The sequence below is a fragment of the Mobula birostris genome, chromosome 3 (genome assembly GCF_030028105.1).
Source record: "Mobula birostris isolate sMobBir1 chromosome 3, sMobBir1.hap1, whole genome shotgun sequence".
In the NCBI taxonomy this organism is placed as follows: Eukaryota; Metazoa; Chordata; class Chondrichthyes; order Myliobatiformes; family Myliobatidae; genus Mobula; species Mobula birostris.
This window is the reverse complement of record NC_092372.1, coordinates 188279015-188298141: the sequence shown is the minus strand read 5'-3', so window position 1 is coordinate 188298141 and position 19127 is coordinate 188279015. Positions and strand designations below refer to the sequence as shown.

General features: G+C 43.7%; 1 protein-coding gene across 1 annotated transcript in view; it reads right to left on the bottom strand.

Moving 5' to 3' along the window:
- The window catches only part of gpr158a (G protein-coupled receptor 158a), a 597333-nt gene that overhangs the window by 223396 nt on the left and 354810 nt on the right, over positions 1-19127 (bottom strand). The gene's annotated exons all lie outside the window — the stretch shown is intronic.

Genomic DNA, 19127 nt, shown 5'->3' with positions numbered 1-19127 from the left:
AGTGGAATTACCAGACATCACAAGCTCACAAAATCCCTAAAGCACATTGCCTTACAGATAAAAGTTTTATTTTTTTATTGGTTTCGAGAATCCTGAGATTCCCTCTATCTCAAATTTAGAAGCAAGTTACAACACGCAACTGCAATGATATGGCACATTTAGCAGACCAGGAACAGTTTTCTGCTCAAAGCCTACCTGATCGCAATGAGATCAAGCGGACCAGGGTGTTACCCAGGGAATTGTCTCCCTCTGATGGGCGCAAGTGTAATTATACCCTATTTTACACTTTTGGAACAGGAGTCAATTTATGCCTTCTTATCATATTTGATTACTTATTTCATTTTATGGTCACGTAATCCTCATTTAAATGATCTCACTGAATGGTAAAACAAAACAAGATTCCTTGATCCTTCTATTCCCGTGTTGATTGGTGAAAGCATTTTGAAAATCGCATAACATTTTCTCATGTTTTTCTACCAGCTTTGATTGTGCAATTTTCTTTGAAATTGGGTAATGCAAACTCTTCTTTAATGTCCTTTTGAATCCAATTGTTCTGTCAATGAATTTTGCAATATAATGTCATTATCTTACGAAAAGATCCAGTACATTCTGAGAAATTTTCAAATTCTTCAATTGATCACTGTCTTGGCAACATCAAGAACTACATGAACTGCAAAGATTTTATTTGATTAAGGATCACATAGATTTCACTCTTGATGCTGTAAAGTTCCACTGACGATAAGGTAACAAAAGAGATGAACCTAATCTATCTGAGAGTCATTTTATTTGTTTATGGGATTTGACCAATACTTTCATTTTTACAGAACAGATTAGGCAACAGCATAACACAAAAAGGGCAAATTAAATTATATCTTTATTTATCAGATAAAGGCGTGTCTAGAAGACCTAATGTTTGCAAATACTGTCTATATTGCCAGTATTCTCTGTTTTAGAGATACAGTACTGTATACAGTATGCTGTATACTGTGCTGGGGATCGAACCATTGTTATATGTATCTTAGAGTCTGAATCATGGAATTGTACACCATTGAAACAGACCCTTCAGGTCAACTCATCCATGCTTAACTGAGCTAGTCACATTTGCCATCCATGTAATTGTCTAAATATACGCTATATTCTCATTCTATGACAGTGTGTATAGGAATAGAATGAGGTGGAGGATAAATGCTTGGCTGAGGGATTGGAGCGGGGGGCAGGGAATCAGATTTCTGGATCATTGGGATGTCTTTTGGGGCAGGTGTGACCTGTACAAAAAGGACGGATTGTACTTGAATTCCAGGGGGAACAATATCCTGACAGGGACGTTTGCTAAGGCTACTGGGGAGAGTAAGCTTGGAGACAGTGTGCGAGGGAGGATAGGCAGGTGATAAAGAAGGGACACGCTCAGACCGACAGTTTGAGATGTGTCTATTTTAACGCAAGGAGTATTGTGAACAAAGCGGATGAGCTTAGAGCGTGGATCAGTACTTGGATCTATGACGTGGTGGCCATTACAGAGACTTGGATGGCTGAGGGACAGGAATGGTTACTTCAAGTGCTGGGTTATAGATGTTTCAGAAAGGACAGGGAGGGAGGGAAAAGAGGTGGGGGCGTGGCACTGTTGATCAGAGGTAGTTTCACGGCTGCAGAAAAGGTGGACGTTATGGAGGGATTGTCTACGGCGTCTCTGTGGGTGGAGGTTAGGAACAAGAAGGGGTCAATAGCTCTACTGGGCGTTTTTTATAGGCCGCCCTATAGTAACAAGGATATCGAGGAGCAGATAGAGAAACAGATCCTGGAAAGATGTAATAATAAGAGTTGTAGTGGTGGGAGATTTTAATTTCCCAAATATCGATTGGCATCTCCCTAGAGCAAGGAGTTTAGATGGGGTGGAGTTTGTTATGTGTATTCAGGAAGGTTTCTTGACACAATATGTAGATAAGCCTACGAGAGGAGAGACTGTACTTGATTTGGTATTGGGAAATGAACCTGGTCAGGTGTCAGATCTCTCGGTGGGAGAGCATTTTGGAGATAGTGATCATAATTCTATTTCCTTTACAATAGCACTGGAGAAAGATAAGAACAGACAAGTTAGAAAAACATTTAATTGGAGTAAAGGGAATTATGAGGCTATCAGGCAGGAACTTGGAAGCTTAAATTGGGAACAGATGTTCTCAGGGAAAGGTATGGATGAAATGTGGCAAATGTTCAGGGCATATTTGTGTGCAGTTTTGCATAGGTACGTTCCAATGAGACAGGGAAGTTATGGTAGGGTACAGAAACCGTGGTGTTCAAAGGCTGTAGTAAATCTAGTCAAGAAGAAAAGAAAAGCTTACAAGAGGTTCAGAGAGCTAGGTAATGTTAGAGATCTAGAAGATTATAAGGCTAACAGGAAGGAGCTCAAGAAGGAAATTAGGAGAGCCAGAAGGGGCCATGAGAAGGCCTTGGTGGGCAGAATTACTTTACTTTACTTTATACTTTATTGTTGCCAAACAATTGATACTAGAGCGTACAATCATCACAGTAATATTTGATTCTGCTCTTTGTGCTCCCTGGAGTACAAATCGATAGTAAATACTAAAAATTTAAATTATAAATCATAAATAGAAAATAGAAAAGGGAAGGTAAGGTAGTGCAAAAAAACCGAGAGGCAGGTCCAGATATTTGGAGGGTACGGCCCAGATCCGGGTCAGGATCCGTTCAGCAGTCTTATCACAGTTGGAAAGAAGCTGTTCCTAAATCTGGCCGTACGAGTCTTCAAGCTCCTGAGCCTTCTCCCGGAGGGACGAGGGATGAAAAGTGTGTTGGCTGGGTGGGTCGTGTCCTTGATTATCCTGGCAACACTGCTCCAACAGCGTGCGGTGTAAAGTGACTCCAAGGATGGAAGATTGGTTTGTGTGATGTGCTGCACCGTGTTCATGATCTTCTGCAGCTTCTTCCGGTCTTGGACAGAACAACTTCCATACCAAGTTGCGATGCACCCCAGAAGAATGCTTTCTATGGTGCATCTATAAAAATTAGTGAGGGTTTTAGGGGACAGGCCAAATTTCCTTAGCTTCCTCAGGAAGTAAAGGCGCTGGTGGGCCTGCTTGGCAGTGGACTCTGCTTGGTTAGACCAAGTCAGGTCATTTGTGATATTGACCCTGAGGAACTTAAAACTTGGGATTAAGGAAAACCCCAAGGCATTCGATAAGTATGTGAAGAGCAAGAGGATAAGACGTGAAAGAATAGGACCTATCAAGTGTGACAGTAGAAAAGCGTGTATGGAACTGGAGGAAATAGCAGAGGTACTTAAAGAATACTTTACTTCAGTATTCACTATGGAAAAGGATCTTGGTGGTTGTAGTGATGACTTGCAGTGGACCGAAAAGCTTGAGCACATAGACTTTAAGAAAGAGGATGTGCTGGAGCTTCTGGAAAGCATCAGGTTGGATAAGTCGCCGGGACCGGATGAGGTGTACCCCAGGCTACAGTGGGAGGTGAGGGAGGAGATTGCCGAGCCTCTGGCGATGATCTTTGCATCATCAATGGGGACAGGAGAGGTTCCGGAGGATTCCAGGGTTGCGCATGTTGTTCCCTAATTCAAGAAAGGGAGTAGAGATAGCCCAGGAAATTATAGACCAGTGAATCTTACTTCAGTGGTTGGTAAGTTGATGGAGCAGATCCTGAGAGGCAGGATTTATGAACATTTGGAGAGGTATAATATGATTAGGAATAGTCAGCATGGCTTTGTCAAGGGCAGGTCATGCCTTACAAGCCTGATTTAATTTTCTGAGGATGTGACTAAACACATTGATGAAGGAAGAGCAGTGGATGTAGTGTATATGGATTTCAGCAAGACATTTGACAAGGTACCCCATGGAAGGCTTATTGAGAAAGTAAGGAGGCATGGGGTACAAGGGGACATTGCTTTGTGTCCAGAACTGGCTAGCCCACAGAAGGCAAAGAGTGCATGTGGACGGGTCATATTCTGCATGGAGGTCGGTGACCAGTGGTGTGCCTCAGGGATCTGTTCTGGGACGCTTACTCTTCATGATTTTTATAAATGACCTGGATGAGGAATTGGAAGGATGGGTTGGTAAGTTTGCTGATGACACAAAAGTTAGAGGTGTTTTGGATAGTGTGGAGGGCTGTCAGAGATTGCAGCGGGATACTGATAGGATGCAAAACTGGGCTGAGAAGTGGCAGATGGAGTTCAACCCAGATAAGTGTGGAGTGGTTCATTTTGATAGGTCAAATATGAGGGCAGAATATAGTATTAATGGTAAGACTCTTGGCGGTGTGGAGGATCAGAGGATCGTCATAGGACACTCAAGGCAGCTGCGCAGGTTGACTCTGAGGTTAAGAAGGCAGACGGTGTATTGGCCTTCATCAAGCATGGGATTGAGTTCAGGAGCCGAGAGGTAATATTACAGCTATATAGGACCCTGGTCAGATCCCACTTGGAGTACTGTGCTCAGTTCTGGTCACCTCACTACAGGAAGGATGTGGAAACCATAGACAGGGTGCACAGGAGATTTACAAGGATGTTGCCTGGATTGGGGAGCATACCTTATGAAAACAGGTTGAGTGAATTCAGCCTTTTTTCCTTTGAGCGACTGAGGGTGAGAGGTGACCTGATAGAGGTGTATAAGACGATGAGAGGCATTGATCGTTTGGATAGTCAGAGGCTTTTCCCAGGGCTGAAATGGCTGCCACAAGAGGGCACAGGTTTAAGGTGCTGGGAAGTAGGTACAGAGGAGATGTCAGGGGTAGGTTTTTTACGCAGAGAGTGGTGAGTGCGTGGATTGGGCTGCCGGCAACAGTAGTGGAGGCGGATACGATAGGGTCTCTTAAGAGACTTTTGGACAGGTACATGGTGCTTAGAAAAATAGAGGGCTATGGATAACCCTAGTAATTTCTAAGGTAAGGACATGTTCGGCACACTTTATGGGCTGAAGGGCCTGTATGGTGCTGTAGGTTTTCTATGCTTCTGTGTTTCTAAACTGGCCTCTACCATTTCCTCTGGCAGCTTGTTCCACATAGAAACACCACCTTCAGTGCAAAAATGTTTCTTCAGGTTCCTTTTAAACCTTTCACTTTTCACTTTAAAACTATGCCCTCTAGTTTTGAAAACCCTGGGGAAAAGACATTGGCTATTCACCTCATGATTTTTTTGCACCTTTGTAGGTCGACCGTTAGCCTTCTACACTTCATAGAGAAATACTAAAACCTATCTAGCCTCTCCGTATAAATCGAAGCCCAAAGATGTCTTGTAAATCTGTTTTGCACACTCTCCAGCTTAATGAATCCTTGCTATAACAACACAACCAAAACTGGACAAGGTACTCCAAATGTGGCCTTATCAATGTTTTGTACAGATGTAACACAGCATTGCAGCTAAAGTGCAGCTTTCTGTCCTGGGAGGCCTATGAAGTGCTGTTGAGCTGCTTATGAATTTCGATATTGGTAATATCCATAGATTTCTTAGTTCCCAAACCGAATTCTTGTTCTCCATATTCTGATCTATAAATGCAAGCATGTCAAACACATTATCCACTTGTGTCACTAGTTTCAAGGAACTATATACCTGCACCCCTAGGTTTCTCTATCACAGGATGGGGTAATTTCACAACCTTTGGCTACCAACCACAGGCAATTCATGAGCTTCCAACATTTCAGGTAGCTCTCTCAGAGGCATAACTCAATCGTTGATTATTGGAATAAATATTCTGCTGGGATCTTCCTGATTAATAGATAAGTCTGTACTAGAGCTAGACCCGAGCATAGGCCAAAGTGCAGCTTTTAGCCCTGGGATATCTATAATGTGCCGTTGAGCTGCTTATGACTTTCAGTATTGGCAACCTCCATAGATTTCCTAGTTCCCAAAATGAAACTACATCAGTACAGTAATCACTTTAAATTTGGGAGAGAAATTGGCAGCAAGGAATGAGTCAAGTTGGACTTGTTAATTGCCTTCATTATTGCTTGTTTAATTGTTGTTGGTACTTGTGTTTAATTTGTGTTTGTATTTGCAGCTTTTCATCTTTTAATTTTGAATTATTTTGCTAACTTTAATTCCAACGCTATTTTATATTTTCTAAGTAGCCCTGAATAGTTGTGAATATATGTAAATGTCACAGGTATTCACAGACATTCATAACCATGACGGCTATGGCAGCTGATAGCTCGGGGGACCTGGTCTCACCGGCTATCAAAACTGTTCTGTCAATGCAGTCATGCAGCCAGTCAGTTTTGTTAAAAATCCATGATTCACTCAGGGCCGGATACCTGAGACGTGAGATCTTCCTGGGAGAATGAGCAATGACTGTAGGGCAAATGGCCAGCGATCAGGAGCCAACAGTTAATCTACTTCACGGATACTGTAGTTATATTCGTGTTGAGTAATGGTTTGTGTATCTCTTCAGAGATATGTATTATCAATCTTTATTAACACAATGATCCTGTGCTAATGACCTGTCACCCTGCGTCAAGGTATGATCACAGTTGGAGCTGAACATTGTGCAACAATGTTAATGGATCTTTCAGGCAGTGCCCTTCATTGTGGGGTCCAGGCTTGTGTGCTGTGGCATATACCTGATTCTACTATTGAATGACCTTCTTTTATTATAGACACTTCACTTTTTTACCCCCACTCAAAAGGAGAGGTATAATCAGTCAGTTATAAATTAGAGGCCAAATGAACGTATGGAAACCCTTGCTCATAAATTTAGTTTCACCCTACTTTTTATTGGGGGGCCATGTAATGGAAAATAGAATTTTCTGGCAAAACATTATATTTATGATTCTGAGGCTACTTGGCATTGTTCTAGAAGTAATCCAGGTGCCAGTGACTCAGCCAGCCTCCTGACACTGCAGTGATTTCCACAGCAATGGCACATGGGCTGAACCCCCCAAACCTTTTCTCCTGGGAGTTCACCAATGCACCACTAAACCTGTAAAAGATATTACTTATCATCAATGCCAGACCCATCGTCTGTCATTTCCCCATCCCTGGAATGGTACTGGCACCATCGCCAGCCTCTCCAGTTCAATTCCCAGTCATCTAACAATTCTAATCGCATCCATGGTCATCTCCTTCCCCAAAACAATGCTAGCTCTGTCTCCAATAGTCCCTGCTTCCTAACAATGTCTGTCCCATCCTTATCCTCTTCCTACTCCACTATCAATACCATCACGACGTCTCATGACATTGCCTCAATATGCAACCACGCCCTTCCAACATCACATGTCTAAAACCTCCAACTAATCATACCAGTCTGATTTCCTCAATACGATATGCCTCACTATGGACCACAATGTAGCCTCATTCCTCCTTGGAATGCTGACACCATAGCTGGACCATGGAAAAGACTGCTGGAGGCAAATACTTAATTTCAATAATATTCAAGACCTGTTCCCCTAGGCCAAGGTACGAAGTCCCCTCCTGATGTGGCCACATAGCGTACACCAAATGGCCAAGCTAAAACTACTAGACAACCTTTGCCGCTTTTCATAGAGTTCCCCATTTATTTCAGTGCTATGGTTCCAATGACAATTGACAAGTTTCCTGCAATCCATCTGAGTTAACACTGGTGGAAAACCAATAGGATATCCAGAGATCTTAACTTTTGGAAATGGGATCAGTTCAATCCTAGCAATAATTTTGTCTTGTTTGATTGTTCTCTGGAATGTTGTTACTATGTGCACTGGGCCCATCACACTCACATCCAGGTGTCAAAAGTTCAAAGTTCAAAGTACATTTATTATCAAAGTATGCATGCATTATACAACCTTGAGATTTGTTTCCTAACAAGCAGCCATGAAACAAAGAAACCCAAAAGGACCTATAAAAAAAGACTGTCAAACACCCAATGTGCTGAGAGAAAAAAAAATGCATCATGCAAACAATAACCACAAGCCAAATAATGTTCTGAACCTTGCTAGAGGCCACCAACAGCAGCAGGATCCAGAGATACGGGACACAACGGGTGACGCCCTGCTTCAGTGGGTGATGTTACATATGGGATTTTGCTTGCCTAAAGTGGCCAGACTTCTGCTTGGTGCAGAATTCCTATGTGCCTAAGGACTGTTGGTTGATCTTAAGAACTGCAGGCTTGTAGATGTCAAGGACTTTGGGTCATTACCCTGCACCACCAGTAAGATCCCCACAACGACTCTGTCAAGAGCATGCACCATTACTTCTTCATTACTTGACTGTTGGGCAAATTTCCAAGCTCACTTTCTCCATTGCAGTCACAAAACATGGGGTCGAGCACTACATTTCCACAACTGGCCTGCTGGTCCATGCCCGCTTGCACAAAACGCTGGAGGAACTGAGCAGGTCGGGCAACATCCCTAGAAATGAACAGTCAACGCTTCGGGCCGAGACCCTTCGTCAGGACTGAAGAGGGAAGGGGCAGGGGCCCTATAAAGAAGGTGGGGGGAGGGTGGGAAGGAGAAGGCTGGTAGGTTCCAGGTGAAAAACCAGTAAGGGGAAAGATCAGGGAGTGGGGGAGGGGATAGGCAGGAAAGGTGAAGAAGTAATAGCAGAAAGCACAATGGGTAGTAGAAGGAGGCAGAACCATGAGGGAGGTGATAGGCAGCTGGAGGAGGGGGCAGAGTGAAACTGGGATGGGGGAAGGGAGAGGGAGGGAATTACCGGAAGTTGGAGAATTCAATGTTCATGCCCAGGGGCTGGAGACTACCCAGATGGTATATGAGGTGTTGCTCCTCCAACCTGAGTTTGGCCTCATCATGGCAGTAGAGGAGGCCATATATGGACATATCCAAATGGGAATGTGAGGCAGAGTTGAAGTGGGTGGCAACCGGGAGATCCTGTCTGAAGTGGCAGATGGAGCGAAGGTGCTCGATGAAGTGGTCCCCCAGTCTGCGTCGGGTTTCACCGATGTAGAGGAGGCCGCACCGGGAGCACCGGATGCAATAGATGACCCCAACAGACTCACAAGTGAAGTGTTGCCTCACTTGGAAGGACTGTTTGGGGCCCTGAATGGCGGTGAGAGAGGTGGTGTAGGGACAGGTGTAGCACTTGCGCTTACAGGGATAAGTGCCGGCTGGGAGATTCGTGGGGAGAGACGTGTGGACCAGGGAGTCGCGGCAGGAATGATCCCTGCGGAAAGTGGAGACGGGTAGAGATGGAAAGATGTGCTTAGTGGTGGGGTCCTGTTGAAGGTGGCGGAAGTTGCGGAGGTTAGTATGCTGGATCCGGAGGCTGGTTGGGTGGTAGGTGAGGACAAGGGGAACTCTGTCCCTGCTGTGATGACGGGAGGATGGGGTGAGGGCCGAATTGTGGGAAATGGAGGAGATGCGGGTGAGGGCATCATTGATGATGGCAGAAGGGAAACCACAATCCTTAAAGAAAGAGGATATTTGAGATGTCCTGGAACAGAAAGCGCACAGGCTGGATCCAGAAAAGCTGGCAACTGCGAAGGCTGAGTTTGCCAACATGGAAAATCTTGACATAGTACACGGGTTGAGTAACCGCTGGGCTTCACCCCTCCACTTGGTCCCCAAGTCCGATGGTGGCTGCTGCCCATGGGGCGATTACCTTCGCCTTAACGAGATCACCACACCCCATCGTTACTTGGTCCCACACATTCAAGTTTTTTCCGGACATTTCTCCAGAAAATTAATTTTTTCTAAAGTTGACTTAGTTAGGGGCTACCATCAGGTGTCTGTGTGCTCTGAGAACATTCCCAAAACAACTGTGATAACCCCATTTGACCTCTAAGTTTCTGTGCATGTCATTTGGGCTGAAAAATGCAGCACAGAATTTCCAATGCTGGTAGACTCTGTATTAAAAGATACAGATTTTCTTTTTACACACATAAAAATTGCTGCCTGGCCTGCTGCGTTCACCAGCAATTTTTATGCGTGTTGCTTGAAATTCCAGCATCTGCAGATTTCCTCGTGTTTGCAGATTTTCTTTTTGTTTACCTGGATGACATACTTGTCACCAGTGGATCCAAATCTGAACAGGTCACATCTCCACACACTTTTTGTGTGCTTAAGCCAACATGGGTTGCAGTCCTGCCGAAGGGTTTCAGCCCAAAACGTCGACTGTACTCTTTTCCACAGTCGCTGCCTGGCCCGCTGAGTTCCTTCAGCATCCTGTGAGTGTTGCTCAGATTTCCAGCATCTGCAGATTTTCTCTTGTTTGTAATGGGTTGATTATTAGTCCTTCTAAAGGCCAGTTTGTGTTGACTTCCTCGGCCATCATCTCTTCGCTGAAGGTTTGAAACCCATCCCATCAAAAGTCGCTGCTGCAATGGATTTCCCACCACCCCGCATTACTAAAAAAAACAAGAGACTTTAAGTATGGTTAATTTCTATCTCCACTTCATTCCGTGAGCTACTGAGCTTATCCTCTATCAAAATAGTGCCATTAAAGGCAATGCTTCTAATCACAAGCTTGATTGGTCAGTGGACATTACCAAGAGCATTTGATGAAACCAAACAGGCTTTTTCCAATGTGGCTCTACTGGCACACCCACTCCCCAGCACACCTATAGCCATTACTATTGATGTTTCAGGCCTCGCTGCGGGCACTGTGCTCAAGCAGTAGGTCAGAGACGTGTGGCAGCCACTTGCCTTCTTCAGCCGGCAGCTCTGTTCACCCAAAAAGAAGTACAGCACATATGACCGTGAGCTTCTTGGTCCCTATCAGGCTGTCTGCCGTTTTTATTTTCTTCCAGCTGGTCACCACTTTACAGTGCACGTTGACCACAAACCCTTCATACACACAATTGCCAAAATATCAGACCCTTGGTCTGCATGGCAGCAATGCCACCTGGCCTACATATCAGAGTTCACAACTGACATTCAACACATCAAAGGGAAAAATAATGCCCTGTTTGATTGCCTCTGAGCCAGCTGCTGAGGCCATTACACATCGTTGTTGACGTTGCTGGAATGGCAGCCAACAAAGCTACTGACCCAGAAGTCCAGGCTTACCAAACAGCAAGTCACTGGCCTGCCATTGGCTGACGTTAAGTTTGGGGAACCAGGGGCTTCATTCCTGTGCAATGTGTCAACCAGTCGCCCCCGCCCCATAGTGCCCATGAACTGAAGACTTACTGTTTTTAACTCCATTCATGGCTTCTCACGTCTGGACTAGAAGGCCTCACAGAATTGAATCGAATTGACTTTATTACTTACATCCTTCAAATACATGAGGAGTAAGAATCTTAACGTTACGTCTCTGTTCAAATGCACAATTATAATAATTTATAATAATTTAACTGATTGCACTAAAGTTTGTGCGGCATGGTCTTAGAAAGAATGTGTGTGATTGCACAGCAGCCTGCGTTGAGTGCCAATGGGTGAAAGTTAACCTTCATGTTTGGGCACCATTAGCACCTTTGAGATCCCTGAGTGATAGTGCAACCATGTCAATGTGCATCTTGTTGGTCCTCTTACCCCCTCCCATGGTTTCATGCCATCTTCTTACCAGGTGGCTGGAGGTCTTCCCTCTAGCATCAACGAAGGCCACAGATGGTTGCTCGGTTGTTCATCAGCGCCTGGGTTGCTCGGTTTGGCATCCCATCTGATATTGCCTCTGACTGCGGCTCCCAGTTCACATCAGACCTCTGGCCTGCGATGGCCCAGAACCTTGGTGTTAGGCTACATCACACCATGACGTATCACCAACAAACCAACGGCCTATGTGTGTGATTTTGCTACTCCTTAAAGGCTGCTCTTAGGATTTCCCTGACCGATGAGAGTAGGCATGATCTCCCCCGTGGGACCTGCTGGGGCTCAGAATGGCTCCAAAAGAGGACCTGCAGTTGTCCGTGGCTGAGTTGGCATACCGGCAGCCGTCACAAGTGCCAGGTAGTTTTATTCCTCATGCCACACCTACCTGGTTGGCCTCTCAAGAGTGTTCCACCCTCCTATTCTTATCTTCCATCGTGGCATACAGCACTCTTGGGTTCCTGTTGAGGTACAATCCGCCTCATTTGTTTTCGTCCACCATGATGCACAGCAAAATCCCCCTACTCCTCCTGATGATGGCCCGTTCTGCATTTTGGAACGCACAGCAAAGACTTATCATAGATAGGAGGGGTAAAACCTGAATATATTTTGGGAGATTGCCTTAAGCTGGCCCACCAACATTTGGAGGCTTCCACTACCATGCCCTTGACATCACGATACAACCATGAGTGTGTCAACACACCTCTGGACGTGCCAAAGGCACTTGTTGTTACTGCACATACGGAACATAGGACCTGAGACGGGTGGCTAGTCCAAGCTCCAGACAGGCTCACAATGCTAGTTTTAGTAAATTCTGGGGGGTGGGGGGCTGTGTAGGGTAATGTAGTGGGAGGGAGTGTATGTATAATTCACAACCACCAACATTAAGTTGGCATTCGCTTTGAGAGGCTGGTCTGATGTGATGACATAATGATGTAAAGTTTTGATTGCACTTTATGTTCAGTGTTTGGTTGACAATAAAATTGGTTGTTCATTTTCTACTTACAGAAACCTACGCCATCACAGAATGTTTTTGCGCAGGAATTAGATTGATAAGTTTATTAAAATGTTGTATGGTATGCTTACCTTTATTAGTTGAGGTATTGGGCTCAAGGATCAGGCAGTTATGTTGCAGCTTTATAAAACTGGTTAGTGTGCATCTGCAGTATTGCATTCACCTAGATGGCTTTGAGAGGGTGCAGGATAGGTTTACCAGCGTGTTGCCTAGATTAGAGGGCACAGGAAAAATTGGATAAACGTGTTGTTTGCTCTACAGCCACAAGACTGAGGGGAGACTAGACAGAAGTTTATAAGATTATGAGAGGCATAGATAAATTGGACAGCATTATCTCTCCCCAGGGTCAAAACATCTAAGACCAGCAGGCATGCATCTGAGATGAGAAGAGGAAGTTTAAAAGAGATATATGGGACAAGATCTTTAAAACAGTGAGGCAGTGCCAGAAATGTGCTGTCAGGGGTAGTAATGGAGGCAAATTAGAACATAGAAACATAGAAAACATACAGCACAATACAGGCCGTTCGGCCCACAAAGTCCCTACCTTAGAAATTACTAGGCTTACTTATAGCCCTCTATTTTTCTATCCAAATGTCTCTTAAAGACCCTATCGTATCCGCCTCCAACCCTGTTGCCAGCAGTCCATTCCACGGCCTCGCCACTCTCTGAGTAAAAAACTTACCCCTGACATGTCCTCTGTACCTACTCCCCAGCACCTTAAACTGCGTCCTCTTGTGGCAACTATTTCGGTCCTGGGAAAAAACCTCTGACTATCCACATGATCAATGCCTCTCATCATCTTATACACCTCTATCAGTTCACCTCTCATCCTCCTTCGCTCCAAGGAGAAAAGGCCGAGTTCACTCAACCTATCCTCATAAGGCATGCTCCCCAATCCAGGCAACGTCCTTGTAAATCTTCTCCGTACCCTTTCTATGGCTCCCACATCCTTCCTGTAGTGAGGCGACCAGAACTGAGCACAGTACTCCAAGTGGGGTTGACCAGGGTCCTATATAGCTGCAACATTACCTCTTGGTTCCTAAATTCAATTCCACAATTGATGAAGGCCAATGCACCGTATGCCTTCTTAACCTCAGCGTCAACCTGCACAGCTGCTTTGAGTGTCGTATAGACTCAGACTCTAAGATCCCTCTGATCCTCCACACTGCCAAGAGTCTTGCCATTAATACTATATTCTGCCATCATATTTGACCTACTAAAATGAAACACTTCACACTTATCTGGGTTGAACTCCATCTGCCACTTCTCAGCCCAGTTTTGCATCCTATCAATGTCCTGCTGTAACCTCTGACAGCCCTCCATACTACCCACAACACCTCCAACCTTTGTGTCATCAGCAAACTTACTAACTCATTCCTCCACTTCCTCATCCAGGTCATTTATAAAAATCATGAAGAGTAGAGATCCCAGAACAGATCCCTGAGGCACTCCACTGGTCACCGACCCCCATGCAGAATATGAACTGTGTAAAACCACTCTTTGCCTTCTGTGGACAAGCCAGTTCTTGATCTACAAAGCAATGTCCTCTTGGATCCCATGCCTCTTTACTTTCTCAATAAGCCTTGCATGGGGTACCCTATCAAATGCCTTGCTGAAATCCATATATACTACATCTATTGTTCTTCCTTCATCAATGTGTTTAGTCATATCCTCAAAAAATTCAATCAGGCTCGTAAGGCACGACCTGCCCTTGACAAAGCCATGCTGACTATTCCTAATCATAGTATACCTCTCCAAATGTTCATAAATCCTGCCTCTCAGGATCTGCTCCATCAACTTACCAACCACTGAAGTAAGACTCACTGATCTATAACTTCCTGGGCTATCTCTACTCACTTTCTTGAATAAGGGAACAACATCTGCAACCCTCCAATCCTCCGGAATCTCTCCCGTCCCCACTGATGATGCAAAGATCATCGCCAGAGGCTCAGCAGTCTCTTCCCTCGCCTTCCACAGTAGCCCGGGGTATATTTCATCCGGTCCTGGCAACTTACCCAACTTTATGCTTTCCAAAAGCTCCAGCACATCCCCTTTCTTAATATCTACATGCTCAAGCTTTTCAGTCTTCAGAAAGGAGCTCTCAGACAGGCATGGAAATGTCTAGAGAACGGAGGGTTAAGGACATTGTGTTGGCAAAAAGATTAGTTTAGATGGATATTTAATAACTATTTTAATTAGTTTGGCACAACACCCTGAGCTGGAAGGCCTGTTCCTTTGCTGTACTGTTCTCTCACCATCATTTGTAGGCACTGTGTATTTTAACTGGACAGCTTCCACACCCCCAGCTGGAAGTTTTGAAGGATGTTGAATGCTCTGGGACAAAGACATTCTACACATGCTGTTAGGTCCTTTCTGATGGTCACATATGCAAATTGTTTTGTTGTCTTACTACCGCAACAACCAGTGGGATCCCTCGTCCTTGTTTGTCATTCTCTAATACATGGTAAACATTCATTTCCTTCCAATTTTTTTTCAATTCAGTGCTCTCCTTTATCAGAATGTAATTTTCAGCCATGCCACATGTAGTTAGCTATGAGGAGTTAATGAAGCTCGATAGAGCTGTCTTGTTTTCACACAGGTTTTTTGTTTATACATCCACAAGGTAATTTTACTGCTTCCACTGAATTCCAGATACTCTAATGATCAGTTTCTGTATTTTACTTTACATACAAATTGATTTTGCATATGGATTATGAAAAAAAAATCAGGCTACTAGTGATTTCTTTATTTTCTTTCTATCCTGAGAGTTTGGGCATTATTTTGACAAGTTCTGTCAATTCAGCTGTAATTAGTTCCAAGAAAGACATTTTAACTCAAAACACACACATGAGTTAAATGCAAAATAGTGTTGTCTGACTGCTGCTTATTGTGCAGTTCTCTATAATGCAAAATGGATCAACATTCTAGAGGTGTTCTGAAACATTAAATATGTTGAGAAAATATGAGATTTTCTACCTTTCAGTATTTCCTTATGAAAATATAACAAAATGATCTGGATCAACTGGAAAAGTAGGCCAAGGAATGACAGATGGAATTTAACTCCTATGTGCAAAGTGTTGCTTTCTGGGAATTTAAACCAGAGCTGGGCATAGTAAATGGTAGGACCCCCAGAGAGTGCTGTAGAACAGAGATACCCAGCGATACAAATACACAGTTCCCTGAAAGTGGCAAATGTAGACAGGGTGGAAAAGCTGGTGTTTGGCACACTTGCCTTCACTGGTCAGGGCACTGAGTACAAGTGCTGGACATCATGCTGCAGCTGTGCGAGGCATTGGTGAGACCACACTTGTGAGTATTGTGTACAGTTCTGGCCATCTAGCTATAAGAAGGATGTCACTAGGCTGAAATTTGTGCAGAAAAGATTCACAAAGACGTTGCTGGGACTAGACAGCTTGGATTATAAGAAGAATGGATAAAAAAGGAGTCATTTTCACTGGAATATGGGAGGCTGAAGCTGATCTTCCAGAGGTACATAAAATCATATACAGAGCTGCAGGCAAAGATAAGGTGGATGGTTACCATCTTTTCTCCAGGGTAGACAAATCAAAAACTGGAGGGCATAGGATTAAGATCAAAGAGGAAAGATTTAAACGATCTGAGGATAAGCTTTTCCACAATCAGGGGGTGGGTATGTGGAATGAGCTACCAGAGACAGAGGTAGAGGTGGGTATGGTTAAAATATCTAAGAGACACCTGAACAGGTACATGGATAGGAAAGGATTAGAGCAGGAGTTCCCAATTTTATTATGCCATCGGCCCCTAACATTAATTGAGACCCCAGGTTGGGAACCTTTGGTTTAGAGGGATGTGGGTGAAATGCAGGCAAATGGAACCAGCTCAGGTAGAACCTAGGTCTGCATAGACAAGTTGGGCCACAGAACCAAGTTCTGTGCTTTATAAGTATTAGAATGTACAGACTTATTTTGAATGTTACAGGTCTTTTAGCCCACTGTTTCATGCTGACTACCAAATCCAGAAGAGGAGCAGATAAATACATTTTTGTGAAATGGCCATCTATTAAAAGGGAAGTAGTGAGAGGCCAAGGCCAATATATCCCTATAAGGGTGAAGGTTAATGACAGCAAGTCCAGGGAACACTGGATTTCAAGGGATATTACAGATTTGGTTATGATAAAAGTATACACCACTGAAAAAAGGGAGAGATCCTTCAGGGGAATAGAAACTCTGTGGTTATGTGTGGATAGAGAGTTATTAAAGAAATTAGAAGAGCAAAGAGGGGCCATGAAGTATCACAGTTAAATATGATTAAGGAAGATCCCAAGGCATCTTATAAGCATATTGAGATCTAGAGGGTAGCCATGGAAAGACTGAGATTTTTCAGGACTAAAGAAGCAATCTGTGCTTGAAGCTTGACAACGTATTTACTGAATGTTTGTCAGCTTTATTCACTGAAGAGAAAGGGATTGCAGCTTCATTTGAGGTAGTGAAATTCTAGAGGACATTACAATTAAAAGGGAGAAGATATTGGATGTATCAGAGAGTGTGGCTTCAATACAAAACATGCTGCTTGACACTGATCCACTGGTAATGGATCATATAAAGTTGCACCTTCCAGCTACATTGAACCCTTTCCAATTTTGCTACCACTCAAACCCGTCCACTAATGATGCCATAGCCTCAGACCTGCACTCTGTCCTGTCCCACTGAGAAAATTATGCCTCGTATGCCAGGATGTCACTCATCAATTACAGCTCATGTTCAACACGATCATCCCTCAGAGTCTGGTGGGTGAACTGTCCTCGCTGGGACAACAGCCCTCTCTTTAACTGGTGGGTCCTTAACACGCCTCTCTGTAACTGGATCTTGGACTTTTTGATGGAAAGGCACCAATTAGTTTGAGTTGGCAGCAACATCTCGCGCTCCATTACACTGAGCACTGGTGCCCCCAAGGGCTGTGTGCTCAGCCAGCTGCTGTTCACACTGTTGACTCACGACTCCATTGCTGGATCCAACTCAAACCGCATCATCAAATTCACTGATGATACTACAGTGTTCAGCCTCATCAACAACAATGATGAGTTGGCATACAGAGAGGAGACAGAGAGGCTTGTCGAATCGTGTGAGAACAACAATCTGAGCCTCAACATGGACAAAACAAAAAAGGTAATTGTGGCCTTTAGGAAGGCGCAGGTTGACCACACTCCATTGCACATCAATGGATTTGCTATGGAGACAGTGAAGAGCCCAAAGTTCCTTGGTGTGCCCATAATGGACAATCTAACCAGGACCCACACCTTCTCATTGGGTAAGGAGACACAACTGCATCAACACCTTCTGAGGCATGCAGGATTCTACCACCCCATTCTAACAACTTTCTGCAGGAGCACCATCGAGGACAATCTGTCTGGATGCATCATTGTATGGTAAGGAAAATCAGAAGATAGTAAAATTCACCAAGAGGATCACTGGGATCTCCCTCCTCCTCCCTATGTGACATTTACCTGAAGCATAGTTGGGCATCCCTACCACCCAGCCCACAATCTCATTGACCTACTACCATTAGGGAGCAGCAAGACTAGGACTGCCTTCAGACTGTGACTAACAAATACCACTGCCACCACTGAGGTATCATCATTGGCACAGTGAGCTGTTTACCATTTACCTGCACTGCACACTTCATATACAATTTGAATTATAATTTTTTAATTTATTTGTGGTAATATTTTGTTTTATGTGCTGTGTGTGATATATGTATTGTGTGTCTACTGTGATCCAGACAAACTTTTTGTGTAGTCAAATGACAATAAACTTGAACTTGATTATCCTTTTGCGTTTTGCTCTCAGTCCTCACAAATTCCAAGGTTACATGCCTACAGATCCCACTAGCATTATCACAATGATCCCAGCCATTAACCTGAGGATATAGCAGAGATCTTTGGTGCTCAGGTCTGATAGTGCTCTCACACTGCCAACTTTAATTCCAGCTCCTGTCTGAAACAATAATTCTCTCAGCAAAGCACTACCATTAATTTCATCAATACCAACAATTCCTCAACATATAGCAAGGGATTAAATGGTCCTGTGTAATGGCCCAATAAGCTGCGCATGCAGAAAACTGAAGGCAGGGTCAGTTAAGCGAGGAAATCATATTCTGATTTCACAAAATTTTGATGGAATGGGAACCCGTGCTAAAGAAATCATAAGTGAGAAAGATGTGATATGAACTGTTAAACCAGATTCCACAGCATAAGCATTGTGTAATTTGTTTTTAATGATTTTTAAAACTTATTTTGGTTTAAAAGATTTCATTGCCACAGGTTGTCAAAGTAATTTCGATTGGGTTGTCATAAATGCGGTGATAGTGCAGCTTTGAATCCAAGACATTTTTAAGATGTCCATAATAACTTTATGGGTTGGAATGTAATAGAATGGAGCATCTCTCAGAGTGCAATCTTCTCCTTCATCTTTTAACTAAATTTACTTGGAAAATAATATTCTATTAACTTCTCTAAGGGATAGACTATTATTATAAACATAATGATAACCTTATTATAATTCACTTTCAAAATGGCATAGAATCCATAACTTCATGCTAACTTGATGTAGAAGAGTTTATATTAGTTGGTTATACAAAACAAAGATCTCAAAGACATTACCTG